This window comes from Centruroides sculpturatus, unplaced genomic scaffold (assembly GCF_000671375.1).
Source record: "Centruroides sculpturatus isolate CEXI.00-Female unplaced genomic scaffold, Cexi_2.0 scaffold727, whole genome shotgun sequence".
NCBI lineage: Eukaryota > Metazoa > Arthropoda > Arachnida > Scorpiones > Buthidae > Centruroides > Centruroides sculpturatus.
The window spans coordinates 114,702-138,694 of record NW_019385161.1 but is presented as its reverse complement, the minus strand read 5'-3'; the positions used below and the strand labels follow the sequence as shown (position 1 = coordinate 138,694).

Here is a 23,993-nt window from a genome sequence, read left to right as displayed (position 1 = left end):
TAACAAATTAAAAATGCCATTTAGTACTTTTTTTAAATGCAAAAATTTATATTTAATTTAAAATTATAATATTAGTTTAATTTACTTTTTTTTTATAAGGTACAAATTACATTAATTTTATATAGATTTGAATAAGTTTATCCAAGTTTTAATGATTAGATTTAACAAAAGATAGAAACAAATGATGTATTTATTGTAAAAGGATGTATCTGTCATACACCTCATATTATATTATGTAAATTTAATTATAAAACATTATTCAGATGTGTGTATCAGACTAATAATAGAAGAAACACTATTCAGAAATCAATATATAGTACCGTTATAATTAAGTTCAAAGCAGTAGAATTTTTGTTTGCACTTTTATAACGAATTTTTCGTTCAATTAAAATAATTAAGTAAGTTTATAATATATTTATTTATCGATAAGTTAAATAATATAGGCCTATATATATATATATATATTGTCGCAATTCAATTCGCTTATATTTTATTTCTCTTATTCTTTTATTCTCCCCCCCTTTATTTTACCATTTTAATGAGACGAAATGGAGCAATTCTGTATTAATTATTCCATACATTATTAGAATTTAGGGAAATTTTCTTAAGCTTTAAATAATATATTTTCTATATTCTGTATTTGTTATATGCGTCATAATAAATGCAAGTTCATTACACAATTTCCTTTCACCTTCTATACTCCTACGTCTCTTTGTCGTCAGGGAAAAACAAAATGTGGTAATTCTTTACTTCATATAATTCTATTAATACATAATTAATTATTCTATACATTATCATAAATCAAAGAAAATAAATTAAAGTTTTCCATTATGAATTTTCCACACATTCCTTTAACAACTTTCGTTCTCCTTTCCTTTCATACACCTTTTAAATATTATGTTTTCTGTGTTATTAAACAGAATTTTAATTAATTTACTCAATAGTTTAGTTAAAATTTTTTATATATTTATATAAAATCTTAAATAAAATACTGTAGAAAGACTCGAAAATATCAATTCTTCTAATAAGAATAAATATAACTTATATTATATAATAGCTAGCAATTTAATTACTTTTTAATACTTGAATTTTGTATATTTTAAATGTATATTTCTAAAAACATTTGCATAAATATTATTAAAAGCAATAAAAATCGAATTAATGATCATATACATATGGAAGATATTCCAAATCAGATCTATTTACCTATATATCTAGCTTATTTGCATAATATTTAATTGCGTATGTATTAATTTCTACTCCCTTTTCGTATAATATACATTTGTATAATATAAATAGAGCTTTTATGCATAAAATATCCCGCTGTTTCCATATGTTACGCTTTTTTATTTAATAGTAATTAATATTTACAATTAAGTTACCAATTGGGTTTAGAGAGAAGTGAATAAATTATGCGTATGAGCCATCTGCCTATTGATTTGTCTTTATTATTACGCCATTTGAATGTATTATTATTAAATAACGTAGACCTAATTATTTAAAAATATTTTACAGTTTCTATAGATAAATTAATTAGCTTTTACAAGCGTAATTTTCTTCTTTAAAGAGGAAGGAAATTACGTTTTATTATAATTATTGTGATTTAAGATGTAGGTATTTTTTATATTTAAAATTGTTTGTGAATCAAGTAAGTTTTGTATTTTATAAATTTAACCATCGTAGATTGATAATTGTGGCGACAGTTTGTCTTTCACTTGGCATAAACATGACAAACTTTCGAGCGATAAGACGTTTCGACCGTCGCAATTAAGAGAATTTCTTAGTCGTTGAGGCCACCCCTATGGGAAAACGAACCCTTGAAGTGTGCCTCAAACTCGGAAATATCCCGCCACCGGTTTTTATCAAAAGACAATTTGATCAGAGTAATTTTGTAGCAATTCTGCACAACCTGCAAATGATTGTAAATCAGATAATTCTCTTTTATTTCTCTTGTGTTTATCACTATACTGTGTGTATATATGTCAGATCTCTACATGTCGTTTCGTTACGCTCAATCTTCCAACATCCTCAAGAATTCTTTCTTACTCTCTCCCTCATCTGTTCTAATTTTTGATTATCTCTGCACCTTTCCAATGCACCTGTTTTTAGGTCAAGGTCGTGAGGAGACAGGTAATAGGAGGCGGAGTTCTCGTCTTACCTCAATGGTCACTCGAGTGAGGACAGTGGTCCTCTTAGCCCACATCGTACGCGAGAGGGTCCCTTAAATAGATAGATGTCTTTATTCTGTTTTGACAGCTTTCAACGTTACAGTCATAAAAAACGCCCCCCTCTCCAATAATCTACGTAAAAAATTCAAATTTTATGATAAGAACTGTTATTATTTCATATTATTCAAGACATTTTTTTAAAAAATAAAAAACATGATTAGAAAATTATAGAATTGTATACCTTCATTAGGATATTTCAACCTGTCTTACGCTTGTGTAAGCATAATTTAGGCTATTATAACTTAATAATAGTTCAGTATCGGTTGAATCTAGGCAATATTATAAGAATAGAAGGTAGTGATGGAGACAATATCATAAAGGGAAAGTATACATTATGATGTTTGGGAGTACAGTATACTATTTATATCATAGATATTATCACAGATTACAAAACTGGTTAAAAGATAACATCGTATTCTATATTATAGGTTACTAATTATAAAATAAGACAGGCCTAAACACCTTAAAATTTCCATATCTTTCTACATAAAAATCAAATTACTCATTCTAGTAGAGTACAAATGAGTAAAAATCCTAGTAATAATACACTTGTAATACACTAGGATCCTTGTAAGAAAATTTATGAGAACATAACTTAAAAAATTTATATTTTGTGAAGGTATTTTATTGAAATTTTCTCTTTTTTTTTTTCTCTGTGCCTGTCATTAGTTTCTAGGGAAGGAAACTGCAATCCTGTTAGTAATTTCAATTCAGACTAAAGTAGGTATGATTTACCGCACACCTTCTCGTCTTTCTCCTAAATTGTGGAAAACTAGACAGGTGGAAAAAAACAGTATATGGTACTTTAAGTAGAAAATTACCCTCAGATGGTACGGGTCAACCCGCTTGCCAGAAGTCCGGATGTCCACCATAAGCAGACACACCACACATTAGTTCCAGCTTCTAAGTTTTTTTTTTTTTTTTTTCTCGCTTGTCTATTTTACTTTTTTTTTTTTTCTACTCCCGAATCTATTTTCTTCTTTCCATTTTCCGGAAATTGTCCGTTTTCTATCGTTCCTTAAGGGCATTTGACATCTGTCACAGTGTAATCATTATAAAAGACATTTAGAAATGAAAAATTCGCGGAAGCTTCTATCTAACGGAAAAACCTTTATAAATTCATTAGAGATAGAGTAAATTAACTACTAAAGAATTCTTCTTTTCTTAATTAAAAAATATACCTTATTATTTTAATAAATTGAATGAATTATTCGTATTATTCGACAGGTGTAAGAGGGGGAAAAAAAATGTATAGCAAGATTAAACAAGATGGGATCATGTTTAAAAAATTTTTATTACTATAATAACACAAACGAATCAATATTATAGTCATGAAACTTTTTTGAATATCAAATGATGAGTATCCTATTGGTAATCAGTAGCTGATAATTGCTTGCCATCCTCGCTACTGGACTACGCAAGCAGTACATGGATATCTTTAGGGTCGTCGCTCATGACAGTTTGACAGTTTTCTAACTCCCCCCTACCCCCATTTAAACTCAGTAAATCGTTAGAAAGATTCAGATCACGTTTACAATCCCCTTACCCAGCCCATGCTCGCGGCTGCTCAACTCTAACTGACTGCCATCTTTCATTAATTAAAACGCATCTTTGTCGTTTAGGCACCTTCGCGTTACCTGACCGTCTCTCATTAGTGAAACGTGTAGAGAATGGACTAATATTGGATAACCTGTGTAAGAGTAATATAACTTCTATCTATCAAGATAGAATAAACCCCAAACCCACTTAAACCTGACTTCTTTTTTATATATATAGGTCTATATCTTATCTTTACAGAGATTTTCACATAGAAGTTATAGCGATTACTAATGAGGTTTTAGTATAATTTTTAAAATACATTTAATAGCTTTAGCTTTAAACTAAAATTAAGTGTTTTACATTCGTTAATTTATAGTTTTCGTGTCGAGTAAAGATTACTTTTTAATGTCATCGAATGTAACTTCAAAAAAAGGTTAGAGGAAACTATTAGATATATATATATATTTTTTTTAAACATAATTAAATATTAATAAATGATAAGAATTCCATAGAAATGACGCTTAAAATGCATAGATAATTATTCTTCTCTCTGATATAATTAAGGATATAAATCGATAAGCTACATTACAACCGTCTAATGGAGGACGTTAATGCATCCAATGTTTGTTTTCTCCAACGTTAAACGANATTTTTAGAATGAAATTGATGCTTAAAAAAATCTATTTTTAGAATGAAATTGATGCTTTACAAAATCTATTTTTAGAATGAAATTGATGCTTAAAAAAATCTATTTTTAGAATGAAATTGATTAATTTAATGCTTCTTAAATTAATTTCATTAATTTCATTTACGAAACCGATTTTAAAATATTTAAATCACTCGATAGATCATAGAGATTAGTATTAATAAAATTCTTCGATAGACACTAGTGATGTTAAAAAGGTGATGTTGGCCCAATTGCTAACGACATCTAGCGGTGATATCGAGCATTAATATTCTCTAGTCAGGTGACCGGTCACGCCCGGAAGGTTCGGAAGCCCATCGACGTCAGAAAGATGACGAAACGACATATAATAAGGGATAATACAGTAGCTATTACTCCGTCCTCGTGGATAAAGTAAGCAATTTGTACGTAGGGAATGTTTCGTTACGGTCTGCAGCACTCATCTTTTTTTTTCTGTTCTTCGTGTTTAAAAGTACTCGGAAAATTATTCCTTTTTTTTTTTTTGTTTTTTTTTTTTTTTTTTTTTTTTTTTTTTTTTTTTTTTTTTTTTTTTTTTTTTTTTTTTTTTTTTTTAAACACTGAAGATTTATAATATATTTTACAAGTAATATTAAACGGTGCATACAAGTTATTTAAAAGAATACATTAGTATTCTTTGCGCTTAGTACTTACTAAATTCGACTTTATCAACTTGAATAAAGGCATAAATATTAAAAGGCCACATTAAGGTGATCCTTTACACGGTGTTTAGTTACACTATTTTATTGTTTATGTAACTAAAACGTAATAAATTTAACTAAAGAACAAATATTGATATATAAAATAGTGTTTCTCCCCCCCCTGTAAAACGTGTGTTAAATGTTTTAAATGGTGCCATTCTTATCTACGATTTGACATAAATACGAGTTCGTTCGGATGTCTGTTCACTTCCGAATATAAATATGTTTATTTTATCTTACGTGACACTCTAGAATACTAAAAAAAATAGGAGGATGTTTACGTATAAGATGTTATGTCGTCGAGTTTTAAGATAGAAATTTTAATATTACATGTTTAATAGAATATAATTTATAAAGTTATATCTTTAAGTTATTTATAAATGTTGAAGAAATAGTAGAAAAATCGGATGAATGTGTATAGTTTTTGTATGTTTTTCTACTTAGATTTGTCATAGTTTGTATGTTGTACCAGGAGGTGGGCTTATATTTATTCGACTTTACTAAACAGAGTTATATTTATCACCATCCTTCACTCGCTATCTTACTAGTTTTGCAAATGGGACTTGTTTCGATTATAAATTCGTGTTTAAGAGCGAGTAAAATTCGTGCCCCTTCCTCTACACCACACCACCCACCAGCTCATTAACATATTATCGCAGTTTATCAAGCACCTCTTTTTTTTTTCTTTTTTTAATCTTACATTCTAACGGTGGCAATTATACGTCACGCCAAGTGGTGCAGCCCCTCGATAATTAGTAATTAATTAATTGAGTAATTGATCTCAACTATGTGTCCTTGGATCCATAGTAGACTATTCATCTGCACCAACCTTACAATTACATCGTGCATCATAGGAGCCCCTCGAGGAAGTGTCTGGATAAGAGATTACAAGAGATTGCTTCCTGTCTTACTCCAAAGAATATATCAAGCTATAAAACTAATTTTTCCCTAAAAAATAATTTTTTTTAAAGTTCTATTGATCTAAGTAACTTATGGTAGTTTCTATTCATAAATCTCATTTAAACTAAGCTGAGGGAGGGTTTCCGGAATTAATTCTATCCATAGAATTTGTAAATTTTATTTAATTTATTCCTTATCTCTAAATCTATGTAATTATTAGAATAATTTAGTATTTCAATCGCTATCAGCCTTCGTGTCTTAAGGTGAAGCCAAGTTTACCTGCGAGATGCATCAATTTTTCGTCTTAAATTGCATAAAAATAGTAATTTATTAACAAAATTATCTTCTAAAACATCATTTTTTAATAGTTTTAAACAGTTAACAGTAATTTATTTTAAGAAACATATTAAAAAATGTTATATAATTTACCTGTATGTCTTGAGGTAAAGCCAACTTCACCCCTACGAGATGATTGTTTTCTACATCAATTTGTTCGTCTTAAATTACATAAAAATAACAATTAATTAAGAAAATTACTTTATAAAAACACTCCTTTTAGTAATAGTAAACGTATAAAATAGTTAAAGACAGTACATATTTTTTAAAAAGTCCAAAAAAAAAAAAAAAAAATACAATTGTGACGTTCATAACCGTTTGAAAATAATTATTTTTCTAGATAAAAACAAATTGAATGCAAGTTAAATACAGGGCAATTCTATAACAATAAATCTAATTACGTATTTTTTTGGTCGTCAAAAAGAAACAAAGAAAAAAGAAGACAAAACAAAAAGATCTACTGGGCTTATCTTCATAGGAAAGTTGCAAATTGATAGAAGAAACACACGACAATGTGAATTAAGTCACGATAACCCGTGACAAATCACGAAATCTAGCGAATTGCCCCTTTTGTGACTAGTGACGTGTTTCTATACAATCTGTGGAAAAAAAAAAAAAAAACCGAAGTAAACAGTTAGGCTGTTGTTTTTAGATAATGGGCTATCATTAAGTTAATTATTGCTCAGTGTTTGCACATGTGTCCCTTTTAATGAATATCGATAGGCTCTACTGGCGCATGTGTTTTTTGTTTTTAGAATAACCGAAAACGTGCGTCATTCTAACCACACAACAATAGGGTCCCACACACACACACACACTTCCGTAGAACCGAACGTAAATACAATTAATTAAGTTCATTTGAACTTTGAACTTTTAGTAAAGAATGTTTATGGGGTTCCTAACCTTTCTGTTGATTAAATTTGAATTTTTTTTTTTTTAGTTTATATACTGTTCTTTATTCGAATTTTAAATATTTTAAGTGTACAGTATTACACGATCGTCATCTCTCGGTGTTCCTTCTACGAAGAGGCCATATTGGAATTCTTTCATGATTTTAATGGTGTTAACACATATTTAAACGTGTATAAATCGAATAAATGTATATAAATTACTATATCTTTGATTCTAAGCATGAATTTATAATAAAAAAGATCGATTTTTTGTATCGATTCTACGCGTTAAAATCGCGTAGAAGCAGACTTACAAAGGAGAAAATAACAACTTTACGTGTCTGTGTGTATATATATATAGGCCTATATATATATATATATATAAAGCGTACAGATCTCATAATTTTTTCAATAGAAAAATCTGTGTAGATCAGTATTCAGTCGCTTTAACCTGAAAGTTTAGTTCGTGAGGCGTTACCCTTACTTATTATTCATTCATTCGTAATGGTAACACGATCGATGGCTTCACTCTTATTGGATAGAAAACACAGGGATGTCATAACGCCCACGAAGTCCCACCTCCAACGGTATCGTCACGACATACGAGACGATGCTTATCACGATCGAGCAACGTGGGCGAACGAATGGGATGGCAATTAAATGATCTGACACTCATGAAAACATTCGTAAATCTATTTACAATAAACCTTCGATAAATATGTTAATGTAATGCCAACAATTTACAGTAAAAAGTAATTATCGGCACCAGAAAAAAAATAAAATAACGCATGTTACTTGAATCACAAGCAGTAGTAACAGTAAACAGATCAATAACAAAAAGGGGGGAGTGTAGAGGTTGATTAATTAACAAATATGGCCGTTTGTAATTTCCACTCGTCTAGTATTTTTTTACATTTTATAATTTAGAAAAATATATATATATATATAAATAAAGTGCAATTACAGTTCAGTGCACTTGGATCAAAAGTGTGTTCTTTGGGATGTTTAAGGCCGCTGCCAACACGTGGAACTTGTATAGAATCGACAATGGGAGTCAAGTGAGATAAGACAAGTCTATAGAGGAGCGGTCATTTGTCAATCGCTCTTAGAAGATGGAGGATAGAAAAAAAAAAGAAGAAGAGGATCCTGCGTTTCAACCCACGCCTAACCACGTGGCCCCAGTTAATTTTGATCTTGTCATCTGTTAATTCGATGCCGCCAGTTTTTTAATTAGGTCGAGATGCTATAAATGATGCAATTAAATGCACCCGATATGCACGCGACTCCCGTTGAAAAGTAATACTCGTCTAGTCTACAATGGAGCCATTATTTTTCTTTAATTTTCTAAAAAATTCACTCCGATAACGTTACGAAACTTAAACAGAAGCAATTAAGATGCATTATTAAACATCATTTTATAAAATAATCCCCTCCCCCCTCTTTTTTTTAGTGTCTCCTTCTTTAAAAGAAAATGCCCCCCGAGTTATTTGTTTAAACGAAAATTTTTTAATACAGAAAAATATACAAATATTATTGTAAAAAAAAAACATTCTTTATAGCATAATTTAAGCAATCTTCTACAGTAATTACTACAAACTTAACTATTAATAACGGCTTAATAGAGAAAAAAAAAACAGAAGTAGAACCCCCCACTTCTAGGTAGTGCATACTTTATCTTGCCTTCATGAATGCTAGTCAAGAAGCGCTCGATAAATTATAATTTTAGTATAAATAATGTTTAATTACTAATGTAGAAAAGGTAATTTGACGTTTAAATTAAACTTTTTATTATTCCCACGCAAACTGACGCCAATACAACGTTAAAGAGAGAAAAATAAAAGGGAGGGGGAGAGAGGGGTAGAAGTTAAATCGGTGCACGTTCTTTTGTATTGACTTCATAACGCTACCCATCTTCTATTGTGTTTTAAACATACACAGGCTACAGTTGGATGTGTTTAATTCCTCGAAGCACTTTCAGGTTCTTAGATGCAATCGCTGCTTTTCACTCGTCTACACTTCTTTTCTATTGTCGTCCTGTAAGCCTAACTCTCATTTACTTGCTACGGTGCCATTAATAACCGTCCAACAGGTACAATGCCAGGGATGTCACTGTCTGGACAGACTGACAACTGTCGGCCTGGTTCCTTTACCCTCTCACCGTAATTAACTGTTCATTATCTCGTCTACGACGATTTTCGTCCATTGCTTGGCGCCTACTATGAAAACCGTCCCCGAAGGGGGGGAAAGAAAATGAAAAATGTGATCGTACCTTCCTTGACGCGTGTCTTTTTTTCATTGTAGATTCTTGTTAAACAATTGTAGTTTATAGATTGAAGTTGCTTCTCTTAGTTCGCTCATGCCATTCGCAATACATTATCCCAATCAATCGCTTCCGTCCCCCCTTTTTTGTACTTGTGTGTGTGTGTTTGTGATTATGATTTGTAGTCGGTAGTTCGTGGAAAAGTTTTGCTTCGATATAAATTAAAGGTTGAGTTGTAAGAATGTTGTCTAATCTGGCTTCAGAAATTTTTAGTATTCTCCGTGTTGTTGTTGTTGGGTTACGAAGAGTTGTACAATATAATTATATTTGAATATGAAATAGGGGATGGAGCGTAAGAGAAATGTGATGCGTGACTACAAAAATAAGTAAAAGTACGCAAAATAGGCACTCGAAATTAGAGGAAAATATAAAAAGAACGTGATGCATTAGAGACAAGAGAGCTTACTTATGAAATTTAAACGTAATTGTAATAATAACACACGAGATATTATGTAAGAAAACGTGACTTATATTACACGAAACTACATAAATATGTACATAAAACACGGCATCGCACAGTGTAGAACGTGAAGAAGGTCACACATCTTTTGTACATTTTGCACATTTTGTAACAATTTAAAAATTTCACACCTTCTCTTAAGGTTGATAAAAGTGTGAGGTCTTTCTTATTCTTCTCTTTCTCCATTCCCCTTTTTTGTATAGCAACCTGCTTTAAACACGTTCGTGATATGTTTCCTCGATAAGTTCAACCGAATTATGAGTTTCGGCATCGATGTTCACACATTAATGATGACATTGACTCCCTCGCATTCTGAAGTAGACATTGCAGCGTGCGTGGATAATGGAACAGGTTGACCCAGTAGTTACTGCGGTTCGGTTTCAACTCTGACCTTTCGTTTCGTCACGGCCCCCTAATTTCTGACCTGTATCTAACCTACGAAATCCATGACTGCGGGTCACAATCCGTCACTCGGCATCACGTCACGAACTTAGGCATCTTATCGTGATATGCGATTTAACAAACTGATTTCATTCAATTACCACCTGTTTCCGAGATATAAACTTGCACCCGACGACCTTTTACATGTTATTTATTAATCCGAGCTAAACAGAAAAACCGTCTGTCTGTCCGTAAGAACGAGTTTAATTCCAACAAATCAACTTGTGATTAATTCATTATAACAAATTGATAGGTTGGTGTATCGTGTTTCAAAACTAAAAATTCCCTTCGTGGTAAGCGTGGAGTGACGTTTATAAGTTAAAAAAAAAAAACACTTAGAAATTCGTATTATAATAATCAAATTAGTCGACGTAACTAGAGAACTCCATTGTTTCTGGTGACATAAAGAGCTTTAATGATACGTAACAGAACATTTGTCATCTTCACGTCTCTAGCGCAAGATCCCCTCCCCTCCTCTCCTCTTCATTGATAAATAATAATTCTGCTGAGGAATTTCTCTATAACACCGCTTCGTTACGAGATAGTTTTTTTTATAATAAATATATTATTAATCTGATATTAGGAATAAATTAAAATGGGGTGCGTGAGTCTAGTAATTTAATCTGAAACTTCGTTAATTGGCATGTGCAAGCCAAAACTAATTAGAGCAGAAGAGATGCCTTCATCTGGATTGTGCCATCATTTATTTTTAACTTCGTTCCTTCCTATTAAACACACTTAAATATGCAACAAACACATTTACCGGACGATAAATGACTATAATAAATTTTTTTAATTGTAATATAAAATGTTTTAACTCTCTCGAAACGTGTTTTATTCACTTTTCTAAGATGTAAAAATGCATTTTAAAGTAAAAATATAAGGAATTTCTTAACCGAAACTGGATCAGGATAGCTTCAAGTTAAAGAAAAGGTATCTTTAATGGTGTTTAAATGTAAATTTATTATAATTAAACCGTGTTTAAAGATGGTATCTTCGATGAAAAACACACACGAATACGTGCGATTTATTATATAAAACTGATATTATTATTTTCATAATTTTTCAACTCTATAAGATAAATAAATGAATAATTTGTAACTTAATATACCATTTTTGATTTATAATTTACTAGATTAGACGATATAAAATATTTATCAGGTATTGACACCTCAATTATATCCGGTTATTTAGAATTATAAATGAAAAGATGCCGCACCCAATTAAGTTTCACGTTACATTACTGTTATTTTCTCATTAAAAGTCTGTTTCTCATTTCGAGTCTGTAAGTAGCTCAAAGGCCTATTTATCTGATTTATCTCTGCACGGGTCGATGATCCCGAAACCCCTTTTTGAACGTGGCAGGATGCTTCTTCGTTACGTTTTCGTGACGTAATAATATCGGGATTTTTCTCTCCTGTGTCCTTTCTATTTCCTCCCCTTAGTCGACAAGGAAAAAAATAATTCCATTTTTATATACATTTATCGAGAATAATTTTAATTCTAAACTTCCCACGTCGTTGGTGTTACGTCGAGACACCCTTCTTGGCGATTGATGGCACATATCGACCCTTTCCACCCTCACTCAGAATTTTCCACGCACGGTTGTAGTGACGTAAGGTCGAATGGTCACCTCACCAATATGCTACTAAACACTAACCTGGCGATATTTCTTCCACCGTCGTGATTCACCTTAACTCGCTCAATTACTCCAACCATGAAGGATTTACAGTATTTTCATGAGGTAAGTAAGTTAGGTCCATGCAAAAAATCTCTCCCTCCTTTCTCTATTTTCTCTTTCTTTATAAGCACTTTAGCTTCCTCGCTATAGTGTTTCTATTGTTATTTATATATTAAAGCATAAATATTATAATAAAATCGCATTATTTGGTCAAGAATGATTGAACTTTGACCTCGAAACACCAATAAAATCATATGGAATTTTGGTAATCGCTCTTCATTGTTTAATGTCTCACCATCCTGTGTACTCGATCGCTCTTTTTTGCAGCTCGATCGCTCTTTTTTTCAGCTCGATCGCTCTTTTTTTCAGCTCGATCGCTCTTTTTTTCAGCTCGATCGCTCTTTTTTCGGCTCGATCGCTCTTTTTTCGGCTCGATCGATTTTTTTTTGGCTCGATCGCTCTTTTTTCCGGCTCGATCGCCCATTTTTTGCAGCTCGATCGCCTTTTTTTCGGCTCTATCGTCCTTTTTTGCAGCTCGATCGCCCATTTTTTGCAGCTCGATTGTTCTTGCAGCTCAATTTACAGCATTTTATATTAATAATTTAAGTCGTGAGTGATTACTCGTACTGAGAATAAGGAAAAAAAAACAATACTTTTGACTTACAACACTACTTTATCATAAAGGCCTACTACTTTAAACAACACTACAACGTATCAAATATTATACAATTAATTAATTTATAGTTACTAAACAATATAGTTAGTTATAGAATATTAAAAAAAAAGTTCGAATAAAATTGATTTTATACACGTCTATTACACAAAATAGTATTTAAATATTTAAATTTTGCATGTCAGAAAATAGTGTAATTCCTGATAATGGGTTAAACCAGTTGTTGTTTTTTTTTTTAGTGATAAACGGTTAATATACTATTCTACTTCAGCAGCACCGTTTTGTAATTATAAAATTCGATTTTAATCAATCAGGATATCGATTAGAAAAATTAAATTCCCATCGTAATCTTCGTAACTAGATATTATAAAGAAACACGAGAGAAAAAAAAAAAAAAGAATATTTGTATCCTTACGTCACAAACACTCGCCCCATCGTCATAGCACGCTAAACCTCATTGCGCCACGTCATAATTGTCCAAGATTATCAACGAAAGTCTACGAGGGAGAGACCGAGTGTCGTCAACGGGACAATAGAAAAAAAAAGGGGGGTTTACAAAATTCGCATCACGACAATACACCAAACACCTGCTTCTGTTGCAATTTTTTATTGGTTACTTTTAACACCGGAAATTTATAATAGTTTACTTCCTTTTACGTATTTCTTTTTTTTTTTTTCTTTTTAACTCCTTTGAGAAATCCACTGCCGAAGGACTCTAAAAATAATTATTTCCATTGTTAACACAAGAGAAAACGTAAAATATAGTAAAATTTACACACTGAAAAGGCTGATAACCCCCCTTAAATATTCTAAAACTCTGGTAAAATATATATATTCAATTGACCCTAGAGTTTAAATACTGTTTACTTACCTTATCGATACTTAAATTAAGGTAAAGGAACCTTATCGATAAGGGGGGNGGATCGATGACATCGATCGTGTCGAATGATAAATTATTTGTTTGCTCACATGTACTGCTAATGGTCGACATTCGAAAAATTATGATAATGCGGGTGGAGTTTCCATGTCTTTTCGACTATCTTTTTAACATTTAATTATTTGGTCATTTTTACAATTTTTTCTATTTTTTATATTGTAAGCCTTATATTACTAGTAAGCTTCATTTGTTACTTGTTAACTTCTTTTATATTAGTTCCATTGCTAGAAAACTTAGTTGTAACACATTCTTCACTGTAACGTTCATTGTTACAGGTCCTATTCAATTAACGTAAACAATTTGAAAATTAAGCGAGAATTAACCTCTCAACACGCAATATTACCTCTCTTTAAAGCCATTAAAAACACATAAATTAAAAAAAAAATCCGTGTTATAAACCGTACGTATGTATAACCGATTAACACATAGAGTTGTATGACGTGTTACAGAACAGGCTCGATTAATACCAAGGAGTTATCGAGATATATTTTTATATGGAAGAAAGAAAAACCGAAAACGGTAGAGGCCAGAAACGTATCGGGTCGTGTCCACCAAGGAAAACGTGTTTAGAGGTGGACCCGGGCATGTTTCTACAAGGCCACAATTATACTCGTCGATACGTCATTAACGGCGTGTAGCAGTTCAAGAAAATATGATGTAAGTGATAACTAGATCTATATTGCTCGAATTTAACATACTAAATGAGTATTTATTAAATTTAATACGATTTTCGCCCTTCATTTTTAATTAAGTATCATTACCCTCTCCGAGTCGTATACTTAAGGTGTAGTTACTCTATCGATTTTAATGTTAAAAAAATACATCATTATTTAATATTTAAAATGTTTTTAATAATGACGAGGTAACAATTTCGAAGGGGGTTACATACAAGAAGAGAGTAAAGTGTACATAAATTTGTAGCGGTTACGTAAAAAAAAAAAAGAGCCATAAAATTAAATATAGTGTTAAAGAACAGTCATAAAATTAGAACAATTAGTTAGAAAACCAGTGTTTTAAGGTGACGTGACTCTAATTATCCGACTGACCTCATAGAGTGGGTCGTACGCTGGACAAACATGGAATAGCTAACCGGAAATGCAAACTGCGTGTGTCACACGGAACTAATTGTTTCGAAAAAGTGAGACAAAAGACTCGTATGGTACCTTATGCTGATGTATATCAAACGATGTCTGTCGTCTGCCAGAGGTAAACAATACTCGATTGTGGCGTACACCCTCAATAATGGACATCTATTGTGTCTGACATTTCGTTAAGATGAATAGTTGTAGATAAAAGAAAAAGCATTAAAGAAGTAGGGGGGAAAAATAAAATAAAAATAAAATTGATAAACGACACGTTTTCCATCTGAGTAAGGGAGTACGGGCCTACACACACACACCTTTAGACGTAGAGTTGTTTTTATTATTATTATTATTATTATTATAAATTGATATCCTATGGTAAACTTTAATGATAATTCGATGGTTGATCTTATTTTGTATCACGTGAAACCTTCTGTACCATTTTACTGATGGAACAATTTTTCTCCAATACAATGGATGGGGTATGCGTGCTACAGTTTGTTTTAATGCTTTACTGGGAAGCGAATGGGGAGGATCGATGACATCGATCGTGTCGAATGATAAATTATTTGTTTGCTCACATGTACTGCTAATGGTCGACATTCGAAAAATTATGATAATGCGGGTGGAGTTTCCATGTCTTTTCGACTATCTTTTTAACATTTAATTATTTGGTCATTTTTACAATNAGAATGAAAAATTATTAGCTTTAGAATTTTTAAGGCCCCCAAGCCTTTAAGATAAACTATACCAATTAGTAGAAACGAACGTAGATCAGGGCCTGACGTATATTATTGCAGATTAGGTGTGGTAACAAGGACGTTAAAACTCCAAATTTTCAACATTTAATCTGGTTTATATACAGAGTTTTCTAGAGAATTTTTTTTTTCTCTAGAATTAATACTGTAACTGCAACAATTTGACAGGTGTTCGGCGGCGTTCGCTTTAAATTTAACAGAGCATAACGTTATTGGATCCTGTGGGAAAGTAACTAAAAAAAAAAGAAAAAGAAATGGTTAATTTTATCCGTTATGAGTGTATTTTTTGGAGGTTAAAACCTCTAAACTTTCGTCGATGTTCGTACAGTACATAAAGTATAATTGTTGTAGTTCATTTGTAATGTTATAAATAAAAAAAAAAACTTAATAAGAAAATGACTTTCGTATAGGTTTTTTAATGCAAAAATTTTGGTAAAATAACATTAAAATATTTTCTAAAATATTAACAAGAGTTGATAGATTGTTTATTGAACAATAGAATCATTATCATCGTCATTATCTACCCCTTTTTTTGGGGGGGGAATTTTTCATCATTTGAAAGGCACGCGATTGATAAATTAATTGGTTATACGGTAATTTCAATTTATTAAAATTAAAATTAATGAGATATTCTAGAATTTCAGGTTATTATTATTTTAGAATTTTATAAAAAAATACCTTCATAAATCTTCTCATACATACACATATATTTTAATTACGAGCGAATTTATAAACAATTATTCCTTCGAGAGATAAAAGGAAAAGGTTTTATAAGTTAAATTTCTTAAATAAGCTTTAAAAAGTATAATTTTTAGAGATATTTTAGAATTTAATAGAAGCTAGAAGAGATGCAACTTTAGAAATCGATGCTAACTCCTCCGCATCATCTCCTAAAGTAGCATCACTTAAAATCGGATTTTATGGATAAAAATTTAAAAAAAAATAAAACTAAACTAAAAACTGCATTAATCAATGAACTTCGCTTAAATATAATGTTAAAAAAAACGTGTTTATTTTAAAATTACTTATAAATTAAACAATTCTTTTAATTGTGTAGCTTTATAAAATGATTATAATTTTGAAGTTTAATTAAAAAATGACACGAGAATGATTGCAATTAAAAAAAAAACACGAACTTAATGAGGATTTATAGAGCTCTTAACGTTAAAGAGGAAGGAAAAAAATGAATTTAATTTTATTCCCAGTAAGAAAAATGATAAATATATTTTGTCATAGCATCTTATCAATCTTTATTATCATTGTTATTATCTCTCGTATGCTTACCTTGTATAGAAATTGAGGTAATAAGGTGCCTAAACTGCGCTTTAAATAGTCTTCCATGGCAATAATTTAAGCAGTAATTCATCCATGTTCATATAATAAAAAGAAAACACTCCGAGTAACATAATTTACAGTACATTTTTTTTTATATTTTCGAAGTTTTCTACAAGAGAATCGCATGGTTTTTATGTTTAAGTCTTCATAGATTTTTGTAGATAGGAGTAAAATGGGGTGAAGTATAAAGATGGAAAGTTAAGATTGAATCTATAATCGGTCAAGTTGGTGCCCCAGAGCAGTCAGTAAAGAAGGGAAATGCACTTTGTGACAACTACCACGCCTTTTATCAGTTTAAGTGGTGCCAAGAATCGACGGGAAATCCCACATGAAGACGATCTATGACCAGATTAAATTGAACTTGTCTTCTGATTTAGGAGCAGCTTCTTCTCTCACCGCCTAAATGAAATCTTACGAAAATTCCTTCCCTTTGCTAGTTTGTTGCAGGTGTTTTTGGAGGAAAAAAAAAGATAAAAGAAAAAACAACAAGGAGAAAAAAAAATTACATAATCAACTTCAAATATTTTACTTTCTAACGGCAGAACTCCGTATACGTCATTCTCCCCTTTCGACCTATTTTATACAGTATAGACGATGAGCTACCAATCTGTGTGGTCCGTTTGATCTTAGAATATACGTGGCCCTATATATACTTGTTCTCCTCTGTTGTTTTGAGGACCGTAATTACGATCGCAGCTTATAATTAACCGACAACCCTCATGATATCTTGTTCGGATGTAGAGGGGTGGTGGTGGTGGTGGCCTTAAAAAAAAAAGCGTATAAACCGAAATTATTCGTTATTTCGGGGGATCTGAAAATGATTTTCAGCTTAAAAACGACCTATTTTTTAATAAAAATGCCATAATGTTTCGATATAACCAACTCGAAAGCTCCAAAATGTCATTTAAGTGCGCCTCATTCGAGACGGAGTCGAAAGGAGGGAGGAGAAAAGTGCTAATTTTACTTAATTCTAGGATGAAATTTAGAAGGGCCCATGGGCCAAATTTATGTCAAAAACGTGCCAGTGGCTCCCTCTAGTTTAGAAACGAGTAATCAGGTGATGAGTGGAATGTCTTTTGTTTATCTGTAACATTAACAACCTGCATTAAAAAAAAAATAGGTGAAGGAAACATAGTTAAGATGCTTCAGATGGTTGTAACAACTGCAAAATTGCACGTTAGTCGATGAAGAATTTAAAGAATTTTTATATTTCCTCTCACTCTTTTAATGGTTACAAAATTTTTAGCTATTAATAAATCATAAAAGCAATTTTTATTATTTATTTATAGGACTATAAACTAACAGGACAATAGATAAGAGGCGCGAAACAATTACAACTTCAACCTCACCCTAAGAGACAAATAAGATAATTACAATGATTCTAATTAATGAAAATAACATGTAAATAATTCAAATGATACAATATTAAACCTTCGAATGTACAAAAAATTTGGTGCAAGAAAGTAGAGCAAAGCAGGACGTTCTCGTGGCTCGCCTAAGTATATATTATCCACGCAATCTAGGTAACTAGATGTATACAATTTATACCCCACCGGCATTATAATTTACTAATAATTGTCAACTGTCGAATAATTTTAACATATAACCTATGTTGTAGATAAAAAAATGAGGGTTTAACTAGTAAAGTAAATACTTCAATGCCAGAATGAGCTCTAGCAATTGCTAATACTATGCTACATCAGAGAAAGAAAGGGAAGATAAAGGGAGAAGGTATGTATATACACCTCTCTCTATTCTCTCTTCTTCCTAGAAAGTATGTACTGTACAGTATAGAGAGAGACGGTGGTATATATATATGTACACCACCTCAGAGGGAGCGTATATATAGGCCTATATATACATACACCTTTAAGATATATATATATAAATGTCTAGAGCAACAAACAGTCGATAATAGGCCACGTGCTATGTATTGTACTACTGTACAAAGTCAAAATCTCTTCGTAAATTTCACTAAATTCGAATTTATCTTCCGCATCAGATAATTCATAAAATATATATTTTCTCGCATCGGTAACGTAATAAACTTCATCAAAATTTAATCATATATTAATCTCTTCTTTAATTTACAAAGAGTCATTTGTTATACGGGTAATTACTGTGGATGAAGAATAGGCAAAGAAGAAGATTTGTGCGAAATGCTCGAACACGTCGAAGCATCTTCTACCTTAAAGGAGGAAGATGCATTAAAAAAAAAAAGGAAGAAAGAAAAAAAATACTTAGCACTATATATATTACCTATTGTTCGTATGTCTAGTTGTTCGGTAGCTAAGCCCATTCAACCCATCCAGTACAATTCGGTGGGGTCGCCATTGTGTCTGTCGTGTTGTGGGTTAAAGAAAATTGCTCTATACAACTTTAGGGAGGACGGAATTAACGGGTCTTTTAATGTATATATATATAAAAAAAAAAAACATTTCTGTAGCTTCTACTTATGTGGTATCCTCTTAGAGTGAACGTGAATCTCGACCACCCCTTTTCAATAGACGAAACCGTATCATCGAGGTGTAGGCTTTGGTTTTTTTTAACTCTAATTAACGTAAACGCTTGTAAAGAGGGATAAAAAAAAATCCTTTATAAATGTGTTTGGTGTATGCAAAAATATCCTCGTGCGGTAGGTCCATCTTGTAAGAGTCGATTTTCTTCTTTAGTTCGGAGTCATGAAACCCTGCAATGCGACAGTCAGGTGGATTTTGGCGTCGCGAACATCGTCTTCTGCTTCGATTGCTTGGGGGTAATAATTATATTTTCCCTAACCCCTATTTAACTTTCTTTACGATGGTCCGTCTATACCTCGCTCGTTCTGTACCCCGAAGATACTTCTCTCTTTAACGTTAATGAGATGACATTAGACTAACTAATTGTTACGCCTGTTGGGAATATATTCTTCGTTTTTCTCTACAAAATTCGAAAACTTTTGCTTGTATAATCTGTAAACGTGATCGTGTTCTTTAGGCCTACATTGCCTAAGGCTCGTTCTTGTTAAATCGTACAGCAATGACACGATTCCCATCATTTTTATTAAGCGATCGGCTCTTGAAATTTTATAGATGTACCAACTTAATTAGTGATGGATTCGACGTGTTTTTCGACATTTTATTCGTTGTAAACGTTGAAAAATTCAGTTTAATGATTAAATTAATTAAATAATATGTATTTATTATAATAAGAGAGAAATATTATTGAGGTTTTCTCTAAAACAAGTTAAAGTTTCTCTATGGATAAACATGGCTCTACCATGAAGAGCGCTTGTAATGGATCGAAAATTAAAGCGTATTTTAATACTGTACACATTACTAAACACTATTTACGTGTTGAAAGACACTATAAGGCACATTACATGTTGGGAAAATCCTCTTTTCTTTCATTTTACCACACCAAAAAGTACATTCGACTATCTCTTCATCTAAGCGACGTTAATGTGAATCGAACACTAACTTTACTGTCCAGATTTTCTCCGTGTTACGTTTTATGTATGTCCCTCGATACAAGGAGTGAGGCCAACATAACGGGAGCTGCTACTGGACTTTGGGGCACGAACCATTACCGTATAATTTATCGAAGAAGCACGCAACTTTAGCTCGAGTCTTCCCTCCCTCGGAAGATAAAAATCTCCGACAAGGGGGTACCGCCCTGTCGCCTGCATTCCCCCACCCTGTCGAAATTTCTCGACTACCTTCTGCTTATAAACTAGAAACTTATGGACGGTCCGGTAATTGATGGCTCATTAGTTGATTTTACGACTTCCAACAGAGGTTAAGTCTGCCGCCCTTTCAGACGACCCCCAATCCATGTTGCAGCGATTGTAAAGTCCAAAATTTCGTAGTGTCAAAGATAATGTTACCAATTCGGCTACTGAAATTATGTATAATGCCCATTAGGTTCGTCGATAATTATGTAAAACACTAACTTTTTTTAATAGGTCGATACTACCAAACTAGTTTTTTTTAACCTAAAACAACTCCTAATTGGCCTATTTATTTAACATTAGATTCACAGAGAATGTAGTTTTTTACAAATTAAACAGTATTAAAGCAATTTTTACTTGTTACGGATACGAAAACACCGAATGCAAAGCGTTTAAAGGACCCGATGGTTCCACATTCAATGCGCTTACGACGGGTATTTAATAAGAGAATTCTTCAAATTTATTCCGTTTTTTTTAAAGAAAATTGTAGAAATGACCCTAAAAATACTCTAGAATGGTAACAAAACAGGATCCAATAAATCAATCATCGAATGGATATCGACGTTTGTTTATTAGTAATAGAATTTTAGTTGTTTCTAGTAGGGTCAATAAAGATTGGATGTTGATTCATTCGAGGTGAGGTCAAAAGTCAAGAGACGAACAGATGGGAAGTAATTTGTCCATATTTACGATGTCTGACGACACAGTAGAGGCCCTCGGACCATATCTGACTTGCGTGGTTACTTATAAATTCGATAATGTATGGGACCGTAACCAGGCCAAACATTGAATTTGATTAATCTAGAAAAGAATAAATCCAATTGATTGGTTTCTAGTGTAGTTAAAGGTAAGGCATTAGTGAAAATATATGCCAAGGAAAATATAATTTATGCCAATGTAATGTTTAAAAGTACATAAAGATTCTGGGATTGTTTTTTTTTAAAGGTCAAATTGATGTTTCTTTTAAGAACAGTTTTTATATTCTAAACTGCTTAATTATGGTTTATAAAATGTAAATTTTAATAAATTTATACTTTTATTTAATTTATTTGGCATCATTTTCCCGTATCCTTCGCTAAAATTTCCAAATTTTTGCTACACTTTGATAACTACAATAGAATTTCCATGTTTATTTCCTTCAAAAATTTCCAAGTTAATTATAATTACTCTACATCGTCTATTTTAAAATTTTAATCATAATTTAAACTACATTCATGTGAAGATTTAACTTATTTATATACTATACAGTACATAAATAAAGATACATTTATGACAAAATTTATCCTTTAAGAACAACTTATAACATATACAAATGTCATTTTCCTGACATCAAAGGCTACTTTTTACTTTTTCCTGTAGGCTTATACTTTATTATGGAATATTTTACATTTTTTTTAATCTTTAAAACTGCATTTTATTATAATTTATAATTACAAATCTGATATTTTAAATGGTAAAATTCTCTATTGATGCGTGACTCGAAGACGTAAGTTCAAAGTGAAGCTGTACAATGCGTGACAATATTAAATGTATATACCTAAACGTTTGTTTGTTTTGGTTACTTTCATTAGTCTAACTTATGCTTTTCTACTGGAATTAATCTCATTCCATTGATTATATGTGGAAGTAGATCCATTTTAATATTTGATAAGTCGCTTCTATACATAACTACTCACTCATACAGTCCATTATATCTATGTCAAAACTATCTTCTACTTGATTAGATATGCTCCTAACATGTTTCTGCTTTCATATATTTTGATATATTTATTGTTTAAACAATCGATATACAATAGATTGTCTATCGTATATGAGTCCTCGGGGGTTGTACTGTACATATTTTAGTAAAGAGGTATCGAGGGAGTTTTTATTCTACTAATTAAATTACTAACATATAAACAGTTTTATCTATTTCCTTAATCAAAAACATAAATTATGATTTAACCACACGTATTAAAAATCGAAAATTTTCCCTATTAATTCGTCACGAATTTAATTATAAAACTGTATTAACCGCTGAAGAGATAAGCTTCAAATTTTCTAATTTTTCTAATTTTTCCAATGATTTTAACGAATTTTTAAGGGTAAATATTAGTTTTTAAGTCAGTTAAGCATTTATAAATCTCGTTTTTAATATATTTAATCGATTTTATAAATGGGAAATTGTAAAAATGTGCGATGATGTGGAGTATTTTTAGTATAAGTGATGTCGAAGTGCGCTTTAAATTTCTCATTTTTTAGTAATTTCTATTAATTTTTAAGTTAAAAATACACTTTTAAAACTATCTAAACACTTCAAAAAAGTATATTTTAATAAATTTGATTGATTTTACGGAAGAGAAAATTACAAAAATATATGTCAATGTATCGCCGAATGGACGTGCGATTTATTATAAATCATATTAAAGAGTAATAAATTAAAATAAAAATTGTATATATTTTCTTTCAACTTTTTACATTTATAAAATACTTTAATTACTAGTTTACGAAGTTTATTTAAGTCAAAATAAGAAGATAAAGTGTAGGATATAACAATAATTCATTAGATAAATGAACTATCGATAGCAATTATAGGCTGTAAGTAACGTTATCGAGATGTGTAGTTAATTATATTTTTACTTGGATAATATCTACCTTGGAAACATTTGGAACGATAATTAACCTATCCTTCACATTTCTTCATATCTCACACTAACGATTAAATATCATTTTATTAACCTTAAGGCTATTATCATACCATATCAAATATATATTACGTTAGAAGTAGGAAAAATAACACATTCTAACGAGACGTATGGCTGTTAAAAGGAAGCATTTTAGTGCCATTCTTGACATAAATGGATATTCCTTGCAATTATATTGACTAATTCATTCTAATCTTTGTCTCCAATTATCTTTTATCGTCTTCATTTATCATCTGATATATATATATTTTTTTCCTTCTGTTTTTTGGTAACGTTACATCATTTAGTTATTGTTTCACTTTATTTAATTATTTTTCTATTAAAACACTGATTTAATTTGAAAATTTTCAATCATTTTAACTTCATTTTATTCTCATTTATACTCTAGAAAACTAAGGAAATTAGATTATTAGCTCGAAAGTATTATAGTAGAAGTCGACCCCCCTATAACACTCTTGATAATTCCGTTTTATATAAATTTCATGTTGTACGAGTCACTTAGATTTTACAAATACGCGAGCCGTTCACAGCCCGGCACACGTATTTGTAAAATCTAAGTGACTCGTACAACATGGAATTCATATAAAACGGAATAATCAACAGTGTTATAGGGGGG

General features: G+C 31.2%; 1 protein-coding gene across 2 annotated transcripts in view; it reads left to right on the top strand.

Moving 5' to 3' along the window:
• Nucleotides 1–23,993, top strand: part of LOC111635618 (paired box protein Pax-6-like) — a 58,172-nt gene that overhangs the window by 5,051 nt on the left and 29,128 nt on the right. Inside the window, exon 1 of one of the 2 annotated variants that reach the window (XM_023380629.1) lies at nt 14,411–14,466. The exons of the other annotated variant lie outside the window; for it this stretch is intronic. The gene's annotated coding sequence lies outside the window, so the exon portion shown is untranslated. Of the gene's footprint in view, nt 1–14,410; nt 14,467–23,993 lie in introns of those variants that run through there. 2 annotated transcript variants of the gene reach the window in all.